Source organism: Protopterus annectens, chromosome 1.part0 (assembly GCF_019279795.1).
Source record: "Protopterus annectens isolate FY-2018-M chromosome 1.part0, PAN1.0, whole genome shotgun sequence".
Taxonomy (NCBI): Eukaryota; Metazoa; Chordata; order Ceratodontiformes; family Protopteridae; genus Protopterus; species Protopterus annectens.
In genome coordinates, this window is record NC_056725.1 from 624864953 (window position 1) to 624883302 (window position 18350).

Consider the following 18350-nt stretch of genomic DNA (forward strand, 5'->3'; position numbering starts at 1 on the left):
TATCTGGGTGCCTTTGCCTGTTTTTCTTTTCAAGTATCTTTGGGGCTGCCTTTGTTGTATAGATTAATTTGGCTTTCGACTTTGCATAAATAATGCACATTATTAACTCTCTCTTTCTTTCCCATGTCCATATTTCTTTTTTGTATTTTTCAAAAATCTCTAGGTTTTGTTGTTTATATTTTTGCACTTCCTCAGATGCTTCTTTTTCCAAACAGATCAAAGTTCCTTTGTCTATATAATGTTTTTCACAAATCTGTTGCATTAATGAACACAAGTTTTTATTTGAGGCTTCTGACAGTTTTTCTTGTGGAAGTATTTTTCTTTTCTCTAATTTTTTTCTGTTAATATTTTTGTATACCTTGTGTCTGGAAATTCTGGTCTTTTTGCATAATAGTAACAATACATAATTTCTTTCTTATTCTCAATAGTCCACTCTATTGTCTTTATGGATCTTCTTTGGCCTATCAATTTTTGTGATTTTTGTGGACTGTTACTTCCTTCTACAATGGGGGGGGGGCATCCTCCCCATGGCCCTGCCCTAGCCCCATTGTAGGAATGCTTTTATATTTTGAGGATATTACACTGTCATTTTTTTCCAGTCGTGGCACCAGTGCACCTACCAGAATTGGGTACTTTTTTATCCTGCACCCAGCTATCTTTTTTAATTTTAGACCTACTTCTGTCCATGATATATACTATATAAAATACAGATATATAATATTAATATAATAATATTGTCTCTCCCTTTTTAATTTCTCCAAATCTTTTGGGTTTCTAATACCATGATGGGAATGGACCCCATTCCTAAGTCAAAGTACGATTAAAGTTCATGAAATTAGTATTGTTTCACTCTTTGATGTCAGCCAAAAGTGCTCTTCGCAGCACCTGCAACATGCCCAGTAATGACTCCTCCTGCAGTTCATATGGAGTTACATGTATTGGTAGTGTATCTAAATATGCTTGTAGACTCTTTTTTATAAGAGCAGTTGCTCCTACTACTATTGGAGCTATCTGGGTATCCTTCTTCTACATTGCTGTCATTTCTGCTTGCAGATCCTGATATTTTATAACTTTGTGTCTCTTTGTACCCAGCCTCCATTAAATCCAACAATAAATCTGGGGACTGCCTATTTACTAACTTTGTTGGAACCAACTGGAACAAACTTCCATCTTATCTTACATCACTTACATCAACACCCCTTTTTAAGAAACAACTAAGAACTTTCCTTCTATCCCAGTGGCTATGCCCTTGTACTAATCCTGTCTGACCTGCTTTTCTTTCTTGCCTATCACCTCTATGTCTCTGGAGTGTGTGGTGTGGAGGGATTGGGATTTCTTTAGATGTAGCATTTCTAACAGAGCTTTGGCTACTTCTTCATGCAAAGATGTTAATACTTTTAACCAAAGTACTGCATCTGGGCCTGGGGTTTTCAAGTTAGAGGCTTTTCTTAGGGTCTATATTATATAAGTGAACGCAATGAATTTTGAACGCTATAGACCCACAATCCCCGAAAACCCTAAATGTTGAACACACAAATCAATGATTTTTTTCCCAGGGAAAAAAATCGCTGATCCTTAAATAAAATAAAATAAATAAATAAATAAAAAATCAAAGCACCCCTAATTAAATATTCCAAATCCAAGATCACACCACAGTGGAGGAAATGGCAAAGTCCCAAAAACGGCCCAGTGATTTTTTTTTCTAGGAAAAAAATCGTTGTTCCGTGCTTTCTGTATTTTGCCATTTCGAGTAATGACATTTGTTCACAATTCATTGCGTTCGCTAAAATAATAGGGACCCTTTTCTTAACTTTGTTTCAGTTTCTATTGCTGTTACTTCATCCCATTTCATATCCTGTACCTTTAAACATCTTATTTTTTCTATTACTTCTTTTATCCGTTTAGCATCTTTGTTGTGATTTCAATGATCAATGCTACTCTTGTCTTCTTTTCTTGGACTACTATGTCCGGTTTTCTAGCATCTATCTTTTGAAATGTTGGTAATGGATGATCCCATGTAATGTAAACTTCATCATTTTCTATGATTCCTTGTGGCTCATGTTTCCATTGTTTTTCAGCCACTTCAATACCATAATATTTGCACGATCCCCAGTGCAACAATCTCGCCACATTATTATGCCTTTTAGTATACAGTCCTTCTGCCATTAGTATGTCACAACCAGCAACGAGGTGTGTGACTGTTTCCATTTCTGTTTTACAAAACCTACATTTGTCTGTTTCTCCCACATGTTCAATAGACTTTGTAAACCAGCATGTACGTAGCCTACTGTCTTGAGCTGCCAATATTAACCTTTCATCTCTTGGTTTGAATTCACCTCTCCTTATAATTATTGCATTCGTTCCTGATCAACATGAGGTTCTTCCAGAAGTTTTCTATACTTGCAACTATATTTATGCATTTTCCACATTTCTTGCCTTTTCATCTGGTCCTTCATCTTATATTCTTTCTTTTGATTTTTGGCACATTCAGTTGCTGCCTGATTTTTATCTACTTCTGGTTTGATTTCCATTCCTGATTGACAGCTATATGCTTTTGCTAGGTTAAGCAGAGGAGTTATCTTAGATTTATTCTCCTCATGTTTCAAAACTTTCACTACGTTTGGGTCTTGTGAGGTCAGCAGATATGTGTGGAGTCCCACCATTGCAGGTCTGTACATGTAATTAATTTCAAGGATGCCCATCCCACCTTTGGAACGGGGAATATATAATCTTGGTATGTACTGATTTTTATAGATCATTTTGTGAGCATGAAGCATCCTTCTTGTTTTAATATCTAGTTTATCCAACACATTTTGGGGCTAATAAATCACTCCAAAACTGTAAGTTAGGACAGGAAGAGCAAATTGGTTTATAGCTTGGATTTTGTTCCTAGACATCAATGCTGTTTTCAGTATTCATTTAAGTCTTCTGAAATATTCCTTACTAAGTTTTATTTGCACCTGTTCATGTTTTATTGCTGATCCTTCATCAGTTCCCAAGTATTTATACACTCCCTCTTGCTCATGTTCTTTTATATCGCATTATTGTCCCAAAGTGATGTTTTCCTGGTGCTGCAGTTTTCTTGCTTTAAAGGTTGCTTTTGCACATTTATCAAGAACAAATGACATTCTAATATCATCTGAAAAAGTTTTAACAACCTGCAGCTGTGCTTTCAGTTCCTCATCTGATGAGCTATACAGTTCTAAATCATCGACAAATAGAAGATGAGAAGTCTTTAGACTTTGTTGTTTTCTAGGAGGCAAATTGTAGCCATGGCCTAAGCTGTTAAGTAGACAGCTTAATGGGTTAAGGGCAAGGCAGAAGAGCAATGGTAACAGAGAATTACCCTGGAATATCCCCCTATGAATTTTTATCCCTGGGATAGTAATTTGTCCTTTGTCATGGTTTAATTGCAAAGTGGTCTACCATTATTTCATGATCACTGTAACATAGTTGATCAGTGTAGAGTGTATCTTATACATTTTTAAGCACTCTTTTATCCATGAATGTGGGATACTATCAAATGCTTTATTTGTAGTCAATCCATGCCATACTTAGATTCTTCCCCTTTTTACAGTTCTCTACTATGACTTTATTTAACAACAAATGATCCTTTGTTCCATATGACTTTCTTTTATTGCCCTTTTGTTCTACTGCCATAATTGAGTTTTCTTCTAAATGACTATAAACTCTGTCAGCATCAATTCCCATGTATAGTTTATATGTCATCGGAAGGCAAGTTATTGGTCTATAATTTTTGGGGTAGCTTGCAGGTTCACTCTTAAGTAGGAGCATTGTTTTACCTGTTGTTAGCCAGATTGGTGTCTGTTTGGGGTGTGCATATAAATAGGTTCATAGGTGTGTACTAGGATAATGGCCTGGAGCCTTTACAAGCCTAACCCATAGAAGTGCCCTCGCATCATGCCACCGGATGTTAGTTCCTAGTGTCTCTATCAAGTACAGCCACTGGAGTAATCCATGGGATGAACTTTCTATTATTCATCTACTCATCAAGATTTCTCTTGAAGAGGGACAGCGAGGTGCTCTGCTTGACATGTATGGGAAGTCTATTCCTTAGCATGGGCAGTCTCTGGGTGAGGAACCTGTCCCTCCAGCATGTTCTGTTGATTGTGGTAATGAGGCTGAGGTCTCTGGAGTGTGAGGTGTGGAGGGACTGGGATTTCTTTAGATGTAGCATTTCTAACAGAGCTATGGCTACGTCTTATGCAAAGATGTTAATACTTTTAATCAAAGTACTGCATCTGGGCCTGGGTTTTTCCAATTAAAGGCTTTTCTTAGGGTCTATATTATATAAGCGAACGCAATAAATTTTGAACGCTATAGACCCACAATCCCTGAAAACCCTAAATGTTGAACACACGAATCAATGATTTTTTTTCCCAGGGAAAAAAATCGCTGATTCATAAAAAAAAAAAAAATCAAAACACCCCTAATTAAATATTCCAAATCCGAGATCACACCACAGTGGAGGAAATGGCAAAGTCCCAAAAACGGCCCAGTGATTTTTCTTTTCTAGGAAAAAAATAGCTGTTCCGTGCTTTTGGTATTTTGCCATTTCACGTAATGACATTTGTTCACAATTCATTGCGTTCGCTAAAATAATAGGGACCCTTTTCTTAACTTTGTTTCAGTTTCTATTGCTATTACTTCATCCCATTTCATATCCTGTACCTTTAAACATCTTATTCTTTCTTTTACTACTTTTATCCGTTTAGCATCTTTGTTGTGTTCCACAGGATTTTCATAGCTACTTCTCCAAAATGCATGTGTTTCTTCTTTTTTTGGCAGCCTTTCAATTCCTTTTATCTTGTTTCCCAATTCTCTATAAAGCTTTTTTTGGGTCATCACTAAATTGCCTATTTTGTACTTTTCCTTTATATTTATCAGTGTATCTTCTAAGTTTTTCCGCCTGTGCTGAAATTTTTAATTTGTTATTTGCGATGGTGCATGATAGATCCTAGTCTGTTCTAATATTGTGCACTGCTTTTATCACATCTATCTTTCATAATATTTCTGCTGATGTATTCCCTCTTCTATAGTCTTCTAACAGGGACAATTCTTGTCTTAATTGCTTTATATTTTTCTCTATTCGATACTTCCATGATGGTATTCAATTTCTCCCCTTCTTTTGCCTCACTACCTTGTGCTCTTGTGGTAGAACTTTATTGATTATTAATTTAGCTGCACAGTAACATATCCTGTTTACTTCTGTTATATCGCATGGATCTCTATGGACAGTCCTAATTACTGTGTTCATTTGTTTTATCAGACTTCTGACTTTTGGGGTTTTATTGACCTTCTGCAGTCTATTTCATTCATTGATTTTAATATATCTATCTATGTCCGTTAAATCTAACAACTCTTCCTTTAGTTCATTTTCTTCTAGCCGAAGGGCACATCTTTGGTTTTCCACTTCCCACAGGCATTCTATAGAAATTTCTATAGCATCTTCCTGTGGCACCTTCTCTTCAATTTTATCCTGTGCCATCCATTGCTCTGTCATATGGAAACTCACTGGCCTATCACTCCTCAACATTGACTGCATCAGAGTTTCTGCAGTTTCCTGTTCCTTCCCTTGCTGCCTAGCTTTAAGTGAACGTTTATACTGGTTTCCCCCCTTTTTTAATTTCTCCAAGTCTTTTGGGTTCCTAATACCATGATTGGAATGGACCCCATTCCTAAGTCAAAGTACAATTAAAATCCATGAAATTAGTATTGTTTCACTCTTTGATGTGAGCCAAAAGTGCTCTTCACAGCACCCGCAATGTGCCCAGTAATGACTCCTTCTGTAATTTGTACAGAATTACATATATTGGTAGTGTATCTAAATAAGGTTTTACACTCTTTTTTATAAGACCCGTTGCTCCTACTACTATTGAAACTATTTGGGTATCTTTCTTCCACATTGCTGTCATTTCTTCTTGCAAAGCCTGATATTTTATAACTCTCTGTCTCTCTGTGCGCAGGACACTGTAGTCACTGGGTGTGGCAATTTCAGTGATCAGTGCTACTTTTGTCTTCTTTTCCTGGGCCACTATATCTGTTTTTCTAGCATGTATCTTTTGAACTGTTGGTAATGGATGATCCCATGTGATGTAGACTTGATCATTTTCTATGATGATTTGTGGCTCATGTTTCCAGTGTTTTTCAGCTACTTCAGTGCCATAATGGTTGCACAATCCCCAGTGCAGCAGTCTCGCCACATTATTATGCCTTTCAGTATACAGTCCTTCTGCGATTAGTATGTCACAATCAGCAACTAGTTGTGCGACTGTTTCCAATTCTGTTTTACAAAACCTACATTTGTCTGTTTCTTCCACATGTTCAATGGACTTTGTAAACCAATGTGTACGTAGCCCAGCATCTTGTGCCACCAATATTAACCTTTCATCTCTTGGTTTGAATTTGCCTCTCCTTAACCATTTCTGCATTCATTCTTGATCAACATGAAGTTCTTCCAGAAGTTTTCTATACTTGCAGCTGTATTTATGCATTTTCCACATTTCTTGCCTTTTCCTCTGATCCTTCACCTTATATTCTTTCTTTTGTTTTTTGGCCCATTCAGTTGCTGCTTGATTTTTATCTACTTCTGGTTTGATTTCCATTCCTGCTTGATGCTGATATGCTTCTGCTAAGTTACACAGGGAAGTCATTTATTTATTTATTTATTTATTTATTTTTATTTTACATTTGTTAACCGGGCTAGTCTAACTGGATATATTTCCATTTTCAGCAGAGGCCCGGGGAGAAAAGCTCCACATATAGAGATAAGAGATATATCATGAGCACAAATAACAGATTACAGACTGGTAGGACTTAGACAATGAATATTGTTACCCAAAAAAGAATAGGACTTAAACATTTCTAGACAATCTAAATGACATCATAATAAATATTATTACATAGTTTAAAACAAGAAAAAAATGTAAGACCAAGGAAAGAGAAATGTTCATTGTTACCAAAAAAGAAAAGGAGTTTAACTTTCTAGACAATCTAAATAACATCATATTAAACATTATTGCTTATTTTAACAGCAAGTAGAGAAAGTGTAAGACCAAGGAAAGAGAAACAACAATAGAGAGAGAGAGTAGAGTTATAAGAGATACATGTTTTCTGGAAAAGAGTCATAGCCAATAAGGAGGAGAAATATGTGGGAGAAGTACGTAAGGTGGAAAAGGAAGCTTAGGGGAGATAGGAGGAGGCACAACAGAATAGGGAGAGAAAAGAGGGTTAACTAGGGAATCAACATTTAATCAGGATTAGAGCAGGGACACATCCAGTGGCTTTTAAGGTATGTTCTGAGTTTTTGTTTAAACAGTATAGTGGATGCAATGGAAGTAAGTTCGGTAGGAAGTTGATTCCAGTGTTTACCCTTGGTATTTGAGAAGAGGGAGTCACCAGCTAGGTTATTAGATTTGGTTAGGGTAACTAGCAGTTTGCTTGATGAGCGGAGTGAGTTCAGATTAGAATAAGGGGTTAAGAGGTTAGAAAGTACAGGTGTGTTATGAGTTTGGTAGAAAGCTCTTTGGACAAACGTAAGTTGGGAAAGAAGTAGCATGTTTGTCAGTTCAAGCCAGTTCAGTTGCTGCAGATTCAGACAGTGGTGAGTTCTGAAAGGCTTACCAGTAACAAATCTAGCTATATTATTGTAGGTGGTAGACAGTTTGGAAAAATTGTTTTTCTTGAGGTTAGTATAGATGGGTGAAGCATAGAGAAGAGTGGAAATGAGATGAGAGTGGGCAAGAGTAGCTTTGGCTGGGGAGGTTAAGAAAGTCTTAATTCTATAGAGAGAGCCAAGTTTCCTGTTTACACATTTAATGGTATTGTTGATATGACAGTCAAAGGTAAGATTGTTGTCAATTGTGACACCTAGCAGTTTGGTAGTAGGGTCAGGTGATATAATGGTTCCATTGTTAGATAAGATAGTGAAATCTAAAGTTGGGGATCTGGTAGTAGGCTTAAAGAGTAAGAGTTTGTTTTTTTTTGCTTTTAGGAGTAGGCAACGTTTTAAGAACCAAGTTTCGACTTTGGAAAATACAGCTTGAGTATTAGTTTGAAGTTCGGAAATGGATTTAGCAGAGCAAATTAGTGTGGAGTCATCAGCATATTGTATACATGTAGCCTGGGGAATAGCTACTTGTAGGTCATTTATAAAGAGGGAGAAAAGAAGAGGTCCAAGAATAGAGCCTTGGGGGACCCCAGGTGAGATTGGGAGAAGAGATGAGAGTTCCTTATCCCAGAGGACGGCCTGTTTCCTGTTAGTGAGATAGGAACTAAACCAGTGGACAGCCTTAGCTTCTAAGGAAAGAGATTCGAGAATTTTTAAGAGGAGAGAGTGGTTGACCATGTCAAAGGCTTTGGACAGGTCAATAAAGAGAGCTGAAGACAGGATGTTATTATTACGATTCTTGTTAATAAAGTCTGTGAAGGAGAGGAGAGCGGTGGTTGTGCTATGAAAAGGCCTAAAGCCATGTTGACAGTTAGTAAGAATGTTGTTTTTTATTAAATGGTTCATTAACTGATGGTGAACACATTTTTCCATGATCTTTGCGAGTGGGGATAAGAGAGCTATGGGTCTATAATTAGAATAATCATAGGAGTTCCCTCCTTTATGTAAGGGTATGATGTGAGAGATTTTCCAGATATCAGGTATGGTTTCTTCATTTACAGTTCTATTAATGAGAATGGATATAGGATAGGCTATTTCAGAGGCTGCTTTTTGAAGGAATTCAGATGGAAGTTGGTCTGCTGAGGGGGAGCATGGTTTGAGTTTGTGGATACATTTCAGTATAAAGGAAGTGGAGATGGGTTGTAGCCTAAAGGTTGGTAGCTTGAAGGATGCAAGGTCAGGGATATTTGTGTTGTCACTAGAGAGATGAGAGGCCAAGGAATTAATAGTATCAATAAAGAATGAGTTGAAAGTATTGGCCGTATCAAGGGCGGAATTCTTTTCAGACCCGGAAGGGGATGGAGTGGTAGTCTGTCCAGGGTGAAGAAGTTTATTTAGGGTTGACCAGAATTTTTGAGGGTTATTATGATTTGCTTGCTGGAGATTACTATAATAACTCCTTTTATCAGAGAAGATAGCTTTTTTTGTAATGTTTCTTAGGTGCCTAAAAGTCTGTTGGTCTATTGGAGATTTGCTAGTTCGCCATTTTGTCCAAGATTTGTTTCTAAGTAACATTTTTTGTCTTGTATCTTTAGATAGCCAAGGGGCAGGTTTAGATTTAATTCGGATGGAGCGTTTTGGTGCATGATTATCTAGAATTGTTAGGAATGTGGTGTTAAAGTATTTAACAGCTTCTTCAAGAGGAAGTGTTTTTAGTGGGTTCCAGTTACAGGCATTTAGTTCAGTTTTAAATTGAATAGGGTTGAAACGTTTGAGATCGCGTAGGGTCCTATAGATAGGAGTATTGTTAGAGGCATTTTTTTGTCTTATAATATAGGTTAGGTTGTGATCACTAAAGTCATCAGGTAATGTTCCAGATTGATATTTTAGTAGAGGTTTGTTAATGAGAATCCAATCAAGAATACTTTCTTTGTTGTTAGGTTTGTTTATCCTAGTAGAGGTGTCTATTGTCTGTGTAAAGCCATGGAGGTTAATATGAGAAGCTAGGTTGTTAGTGTTTAAAGAGGACCAGTCAAGGTTAAGGTCTCCAAGTATTATGGTTTCTTGTGGGTAGGTGGAGGTGGCCCAACTGAGGATATTTTCTATGGTAGTAGAGTTATTTCCAGGAGGTAGATAAATACAGATAATATAGATTGATTTTTTAGGGTTTAGTTGAAGCTTTGAGAGGAGAAGTTCAGTCTTGGTAATGTCCAGGTTATCATAGGGTACTAATGTTACATTTAGTTCAGTTTTGAATAATAGTGCCACTCCTCCTCCTTTTTAGTTTTGCGGTCGAGTCTCAAGATGTTGTAACCTGGAGGAATAATTTCATTATCTGTAGTAAAGGGTTTTAACCAGGTTTCAGTTAAACAGAGAATATTAAAGGAGTGGTGTTCAAGAAGGGAGTGGAGATGGGTGATTTTGTTATTGACACTTCGTATATTAAGGTGTCCTATGAGTAGAGTATTTGCATTGGAGGTTGGTATTAGTAGGGAAGAGTTTAGTGTAACAGGTATAGCGTCAGATGTAGAAGCTAAGGGCCCTGGGTTTGGGTGAATGTCCCCATCTGCCAAGATGGAGCGGTTATATTCGACGTAGGCTTTGTTAGAGAAGTTCAGTAAGTATTTTAGTTTCCTAAGCAAGAGATTCTGAATTTTAATATGAGACAGCCTATGATATCTGGCTAGAAGGTAGCTAGGGGTAGATGTAATATTTAAATGAGTTAAGTTTAGGCTTTCGAAATCAAAGGCTGTATGTTTGGGAGAGTAGTTAAGGTGGTAATTAAGGTATGATTCATAACAGGTCAGGAAGTAGGGTAGTGTGAGAGCAAGAGAAGTAATCAGTAGAAGTGTTAGCTTTAACAGAGTAGTTTCTGTTACAGAGGTCTTAGATGAAGTTTTGTAAGCTTTGATGGACATGTTGAGGTGAGAAAGAAAGGAAAAAGCAAAGGAATTAGACTCAGATTATAGAATAAGTAAGACAGGTTAGATGGATAAGCTAAAGTAAGTATTTATCTTTGGGTGGGGAGGGAAAGATAGGAGGGGTAATAGAGGAAGGTGTAGTTGGGAGGGAGGTGCAAGTACGGTAGGAGTTCTGGATAGGTGTAGATGTAGAGGGGGTGTGGTATGTGAGGTATAAGGCTAAGGGCACGTGGGGTGGGTGGGATAAGGGGGTAGGGAGAGGAGCGAAGCGGGGCAGAAACAGTTAGAGAAGAGAGTGAATCAATCAGCTTAGCAGGGAAGCTGAAACATTACTGTTTCATATGCTATGTAGTTTAAGCAGTAAGTTTAGGAGAGTTAGGTACAGAAAGATGGAAAGGAGAAGGCAATTTACAAGAATATAACAGGCTCAAGGTATGTGTAGGATGTATACAGTTTGCAGTGGGACCCTGAGAGGGGTAATTGAAAGTAAGTAAGCAGGAATATTCAAGATACAGTCATTTGGTGAATCAAAAGGTAGGAAAAAGAGAGAAAGGAGTGCAACAGCCAGGGAAGTAGTGTAGAGACAGTGAGGGAACAGAAAAGGCTAGGCAAGCAGGATGTCGCAGCTATAGTAAAGCTAGCAGATGAGGGGGGACTTCAGGTCAACCAGGGGCAGGAGGGAGTAGCAATAATAGATGAAAGAGGAACTGTTAAACTGCAGATAAGCAAGGGACAAGACAACCTTAGCTGGTGCCACGTGTGTGCTGTCCAAAGGAGGACAAAAACATAAAATAAAGTAATTAGGCAAAAAATGGACGTACAGCCAGTAAAGATGAGTTTAAATAATCAATAAACCGTCACTCAAGTGGAAGTAGGGGTGCTTCCTGGGTGCCAACACAGATGGCCTGCTTTGTAGCTTCTGGGAAACCAAGAGAGATAGGTCAGCAGGGAGGGGACAACCCAATGAGGAGCACTAGGCTTAAATGAGCCAGTAAAGATGAGTTTAAATAATCAATAAACCGTCACTCAAGTGGAAGTAGGGGTGCTTCCTGGGTGCCAACACAGATGGCCTGCTTTGTAGCTTCATCTTAGATTTATTCTCCTCATGTTTCAAAACTTTCACTACGTTTGGGTCTTGTGAACTCAGTGGATATGAGTGGAATCCCACAATTGCAGATCTATACATGCAATCAGTTTCAAGGATGCCCATCCCTCCTTTGGAACGGGGAATATATAATCTTGGTATGCACTGATGTTTATAAATCATTTGGTGAGCATGAAGCATCCTTCTTGTTTTAATATCTAATCTATCCAACACGTTTTGAGGCCAATCACTCCAAAACTGTAAGTTAGGACAGGAAGACCAAATTGGTTTATACCTTGGATTTTGTTCCTAGATGTCAATGCTGTCTTCAGGTTTAATTTAGGTCTTCTAAAATATTCCTTACTAAGTTTTACTCACATTTGTTCATGTTTTATTGCTGATCCTTCATCAATTCCCAAGCATTTATACACTCCCTCTTGCTCAAGTTCTTTTATATCACATTCTTGTCCCAAACTGATGTTTTCTTGGTGCTGCAGTTTTCCTGCTTTAAAGGTTGCTTTTGCACATTTATCAAGACCAAATGACATTCTAATATCATCTGAAAAAGTTTTAACAACCTACAGCTGTGCTTTCAGTTCCTCCTCTGATGAGCTATACAGTTTTAAATCATTGACAAACAGAAGACGCATCTTCCTGTGGCACCTTCTCTTCATTCTCATCCTGCTCCATTCATTGCTGTGTCACATGGGAACTCACTGGCCTATCACTCCTCAACACTGACTGCATCAGAATTTCCGGTCTTCTGTTGCTTCCCTTGCTGTCTAGCTTCAATGAATTTTTATACTGTTTTCCTGTGGAAGGCTCCAAAATATCTTGATATGGCACCTGACCAATTGTTTCCTGTTCCACTGGTTTCTTAATTTGGATATCCATTGCTCTATCCTGTTGTGGTGCTTTCTGCATTACATTTTCTACACTGAATCCTTCACTTTGTAGGTACTCCATAAGCTCGGTTTCTATTTCTTTAACTTCTCATTACTAATCTTCTTTTTTACTTTTCCTCTTTGCCTTCTTATTTTTTGTATTGTAAGGTTTTCCATGTCTGGATTCCTTTGCCTATATTCAGGGGCGGCTCGTGCTATTGGACTGCAGGACTGCCGCCCCTCCAGCTGTAAAAGAAAGAAAGAAAATGAAAAAATATGAAGAAAGAAAATAAAACAAAAACGGACAAAAATTGCGGACCTTTGCGCATGTGCACTCACGGCATTTCTGACCCCGACTGCTGCTGAAGCAGTCTGGAGCATGCGCAGAGCTCCGGACTGATTCAGCAGCAGTCCGGATTAGAAACACAGCAGTCAAGAGCATCCCAGAAGTCTACGCAGTTAGTTACAACTACATAGACTGAGAAAGGGATTAGACTGCAACGTCCGCAGGCTGGCCTCACAGGAAGGACTTATCAGGGACGCAGGAAGGAAGGACTTATCGGGGACGTACTTTGGAGCTATACAGCAATGGAGGACTTCACCACGAGATCAGGGACTAATCCATCTTCTGTTTGCTCTTCTGCCACTTTTTACAATGCATTCAGAATACTTTTTGGTAACATAGTAGTCTTTCCATTTATTTGTAATTAATTTGAACTTTGGGTTCATTGCAAAATTTCTGTTTGCACTAGTTTGTAATTCTGCTGATTCTGGCGTAAATTGCTTTGATTGCTGCAATGTGCTTGTTGCAATAATTGTGGTCCCTGCTGTTGTGTCTGCAGTCAATGAAATTAAGAATATGATGTAAAAAAAAACAAGCTTGGTGTTCCTGTACTTAAAAGGCAGTTTTCTTCACATCTGCATTGGTGTAACATACGCCTCACCAGTAGTCCAAGCCTTGTAATGAATTTTAAATATGCCTATTGCCATGCTATGGCATCTCACAGAGACGTGCCTTTTTCTGATATATTGTAGGAGATTTCATTTTCCTGCTTCTGTAAAAATTACACTTTTGAATGTGTTCATCCGTATGATTATGTACTAAACTGACGTGGCTGTGCGTGCTAATGCAATGGTGGAGAACATTTTTCTAGAATACGTTGTGAAGAGATAAGCAGTTTGCTGGCTTTATGGATGTTAGAGCTTAATGTACTAAATGACATGTGTCATTATGCTTTTACAGAATGGGAGAATGTGTTTTTCCCTGAATAATTTAAAGGTTTCAGAAATAATATTAATTTTATCTTCACTTGTTTCATGTGTGCATTTTTTGTGATTTACTTTGGTTTTGACTGCATTTTAAAAGCAGGTAAGTCTTAAGTGATACATTATTGTAATTAATTGAATCATCAAATTTAGAATCACCCTAGTACTCAGGATGCTAAATAGGACAAAAGCAAATACGATTGTGACAAAACCGGAGTTAAGATAAGACTGCAGAGCCTTGGTTGTTGAACTTCAATACAGAAACATTTGTAATTCATTAAAAAGATTAGACTTATGTGGAAAAGATAATGACAAAGTTGAGAGACATTAAAAGAATGGATTATGCTGTGTGGAAGGAAGTGATCAAGGATAAGTCAGGAGGCTGGGAACAAATCAATAGAAAAGAAGTTACGGGATGGAGTCCTCAGGGCTATGGACAAGGGAGCAAAGAAGAGACATCTATCTATCTATCCACAATTCCTTTTCCCCTTTTTGCGTAGGGGGTCAGGGTGTCACTTCAACATTGACAGTCATCAAGATCCAAGGTTTACACTACCAGGTGGCTAATCCAGGCATGGCTGTTCTTCCATACCACACACTTGCATGCATGCTAACACCTATGGCCAATTTATAGTGTCCAGTCCAGATAGCACATGTCTTTGGAATGTGGATGGAAATCGGAGCACCAGAAAGAAACCCACAAAAACACATTCTCTTGCTGTGAGGCAACAACATTATCTGCTGTGCCACTGGAGCAAAGAAGAGACAGTATAGCAAAAAAAGTGAAGAATGTCAGTGTGGCTAAACTGGTTATATGAACTAGCATTAGGGCATAAAATAAGCCCTACAGGAGGTGGAAAGGAGCTAAGGCGTGATGGGAGGGACACAGCACAGAAAAGATAGGGGGAAAACAAATATGGGAAGAGAAGCAAACATAGAATTGTTGTTTTGTTGCACTTTACATCTTTAGCAATTGTGAAATCTGAAATGGATTTAAAAGGGGAAATGTTTAGTAATGTGTTGGAAGCTAAGTAATTATTTTGGCAATGGCATTTGCTGCCATTATTCCACTTTGTATAAATGGCGCAGTTAGATTAAAGAGTATTTAAGAAAGTTAAAATGATTTTTGCCTGTGTTTTTCTGATCACATGTTGTACGTGTCAATAGTGTAGTGTTTAGAGCATCCGCCTATCAAACAGGCAGACACGGTTTGAGCCCAACAATAGCACATATCATTTAAGGGTTGGGAGGGTGGCCTAATGGTTAAGGTGTTTGCCTTACAAACACAAGGTGCAGGGTTTGAGTCTTACAAGAGATAATTGGCTAGACTTAAAATGGCTCGCAAGGGCAGTTAGCTTAGTACCAACCTATGAACCTATGACCATGTTGCATACCTGGAGTGATTTAAAAAGTAGAGAGTTTGACTTTAACTTTTTCTCTGATAATGTTCATGAATAAAAAAGATCAAAAGCACTCAAATAAGCCGTGTGTTTGGTGCTGCTGCAACAATATTTATTTATTTGTGTTTGTTTTTCTTTACTTTATCCCATGACATCCAATGTCCACATTCGTTTATTGATTCATGCAAGTTTATTCTATTATCTTTCTAAGTTTATAAGAGCAATATTTAAAAATTGTCCTTATGTTTGGGCCTTTGTCCCACTTCTATGTATGGCATTGTCCAGATTTCTTGCTCTGAGGTTGGGAGGTATGAGAAATGTGTCAGAGCCATCACCGCCAGCCAGAGACATTTCAAACTGTGACCTACTTGTTGCACCCCACTCCCCCATGTAGTGACTCTGGATGTGTCCAAGCAAGGCAAGGAGCAGTTACGCAGTGTAAGCGTGCAGATTATTCCCTCATCCAAAGCAGACACAAGTACAGCAGTGGCTTTTCATCAGTCCTTGATTTTGCAGAATGTTCTGGTTTTCTGTCATATTTTTATACTGTTGATTTATGCTTCTTATTATTCAGAAAATGCATGCTGTTGCAGTGCCTTGTTGCTTTGTGTTTAAGTAGCAATGCTTTAATGACCATCGGGTAAGCTTGTCTGAGATTGTAAGATGCAAGTAACCTTTAATAAGCATACTGTTAAATAATTACCAACACTGAAAGCCTTTTTGTTGTTGCCATGCAGAGAATATTTACATAACTAGATAATGTACAAGCCTTAGGTATTGAAATGCATATGACAGTATTGGTAATAAAGGACAGGATTACAGTATTTTCAGAAGCTCATTACATTTGTTGGAGATTTGTAGTCATCTTTGCAAACTTTACCCGTAAACTAAACAGAATGCCAATCTATCATGTGTGGTCCATAACCTGTGCAGCAATCCTTTAAGCAATTTATCTTGAGCTTGTTTCTTGTTTGCTGTTCATTTTTTACTTTGATCATGTTTCCCCCATGAAACAAGTAGATAGTTGTTGTCAGGCAGCAGGTCTTTTTTGGATAAGAAACATTTTTACAAGTGGGGGTATCACAGAGATTTCTACTTTCAGCATGTTACTTGGTACTTTTATAAAGCTGAATATAAGTTATAATTAGAACTGCAGTGCAAGGATAAGCTTGTTTTTTTAATACTTGATTTTGACTAGTGTTCCAGTAATGTATTTAAAAAGTAATTTATTTTTTCATGCCTCACAACCTTTTTGTTTCCATCTAGATATTAAGTAAGCTGTCATGTAGCCAATGCACTGAAATATTTTTTTTCTTCTGCACTTCGTTTTGTCTTGATTGGACTTTCGTAATAATGGTTTGGCACCCAGGGCAGCGTATTTAATTAAAGTTCCAGTTGTTGTGTTTTTGAGCATAGCTCCACCCCTTTCCAGTTGACCACACCTTCTTCCCATTGGCCCACCCATCCAGCTGTCTCCTGCAGCCCCCCTTTAATTTGAAGTCACCAGCCACCACTGCCTATATTTCTCTTCAAATATCTTTGGTGCTGCTCTTTTTGTATTGATTAGTTTTGCTTTCTCCTTTGCATATATATTGCACCATATTAAATCTTTTTTCTTTCCCATGTCCTTATTTGTTCTTCAGATGTCTCCTGATCTGCCTGCTTCTCCTTACATTGGGGACTCATCCCATCATGCTGTGATGTAGTCTGTGTTAGACTTTCTACATTAAATGTTTCACTTCGCAGATACTCCATAACTTCAACTTCTATTTCTTTAACTTCTGCTTTTCTAATCTTCTTTTCCACATTCCATCTTTGTGATATTAAACTTTTATTGTGAAATTTTCCATATCTGGATGTCTTTGGCTGTATTTCTCTTCGAATATCTTTGTGGCGGCCTTCTCTATATTAGTTAACTTGCCCTTCTCCTTTGCATAAATATTGCACCATATCAAATCTCTCTTTCTTTCCCATGTCCATATTTCTTTTTTATACTTTTCAAAAATGTCTAGGTTTTGTTGTTTACATTTTCGCACTTCCTCAGATGCTTCTTTTTCCAAACAGATCAAAGTGTCTTGATCTATATAGTGTTTTTCAAAAATCTGTTGTATTAATGAACGCAAATCTTTATTTGAAGCTTCTGACAGTTTTTCTTGTGAAAGTATTTCTCTTTCCATTAAATTTATCTCTTAATCTCTTTGCATGGCATCTGGAAATTCTGGGCTTTTTACATAATAGTAACAGTACATAATTTCTTTCTTATCCTCAGTAGTCCACTCTGTCATCTTTATGGCTCTTCTTTGGCCTGTCAGTTTTTGTGATTTTTGTGGACTGCTACTTCCTTCTACATCAGGGGGGCATCCTCCCCCCTGGGCCTGGCATGGCCCCATTGTAGGAATGTTTCCGGATTTTGAGGATTCTACAGTAATTTTTTCTAGTCCTGGCACCAGTGTGCCTACCAGGATTGGGCACTTTTTTATCCTGGGACTTGTGCACCCAGCTATCTTTTTTTTGTTTTTGACTTACTTCTGTCCATGATATATGCAGTCTATATATTAGTGTCACCTTGGTGAGATTTTGTGAAAAACACGGTCCACCTCATGAAGGTACTCACCAAGACTTGAGGATGAATTCAGTTTCTCCTTTCCATGCTGACTTTTCATCTCTCCATTTGGACCCATACAGAATATAATAATATTCTGTATGGCTGCTATTTCCTTAAGGATCTGCATCCAAAATCCCATTCTTTCCTTATTTCTTGAATTTTCCCCCATTTCATCATCATCCCCTTTGATTTATAATATTTTGTTTGTGTTATATATATGAGCCTTAACTCTGTAGCTCTAAAAATATCCCTCCAAATCAGGCAATTCTAAACCACCTCGTTCTGTTTGAAAGATCAACCTATCCCCTTGACCCTTGCCCTCTTCCCCTTCCAGATACATTCCTTCAGTTCTTTATTAATTATTGTCCACAACTTCTCCTCTGGTTGATAAAAACATTCCTGACATGGATATAAAACTAAAAGAACTACAAACATTTTCACTGCTTGTATCTTGCTTTTCATTTCCATAAACAAGTTTTTCCTGTTTCTTAGTTTTTGTATTACCTTTTGTTTAGTCTCTTCCCACATATCCTTACCTGTCATAACAATCCCTTTTAATC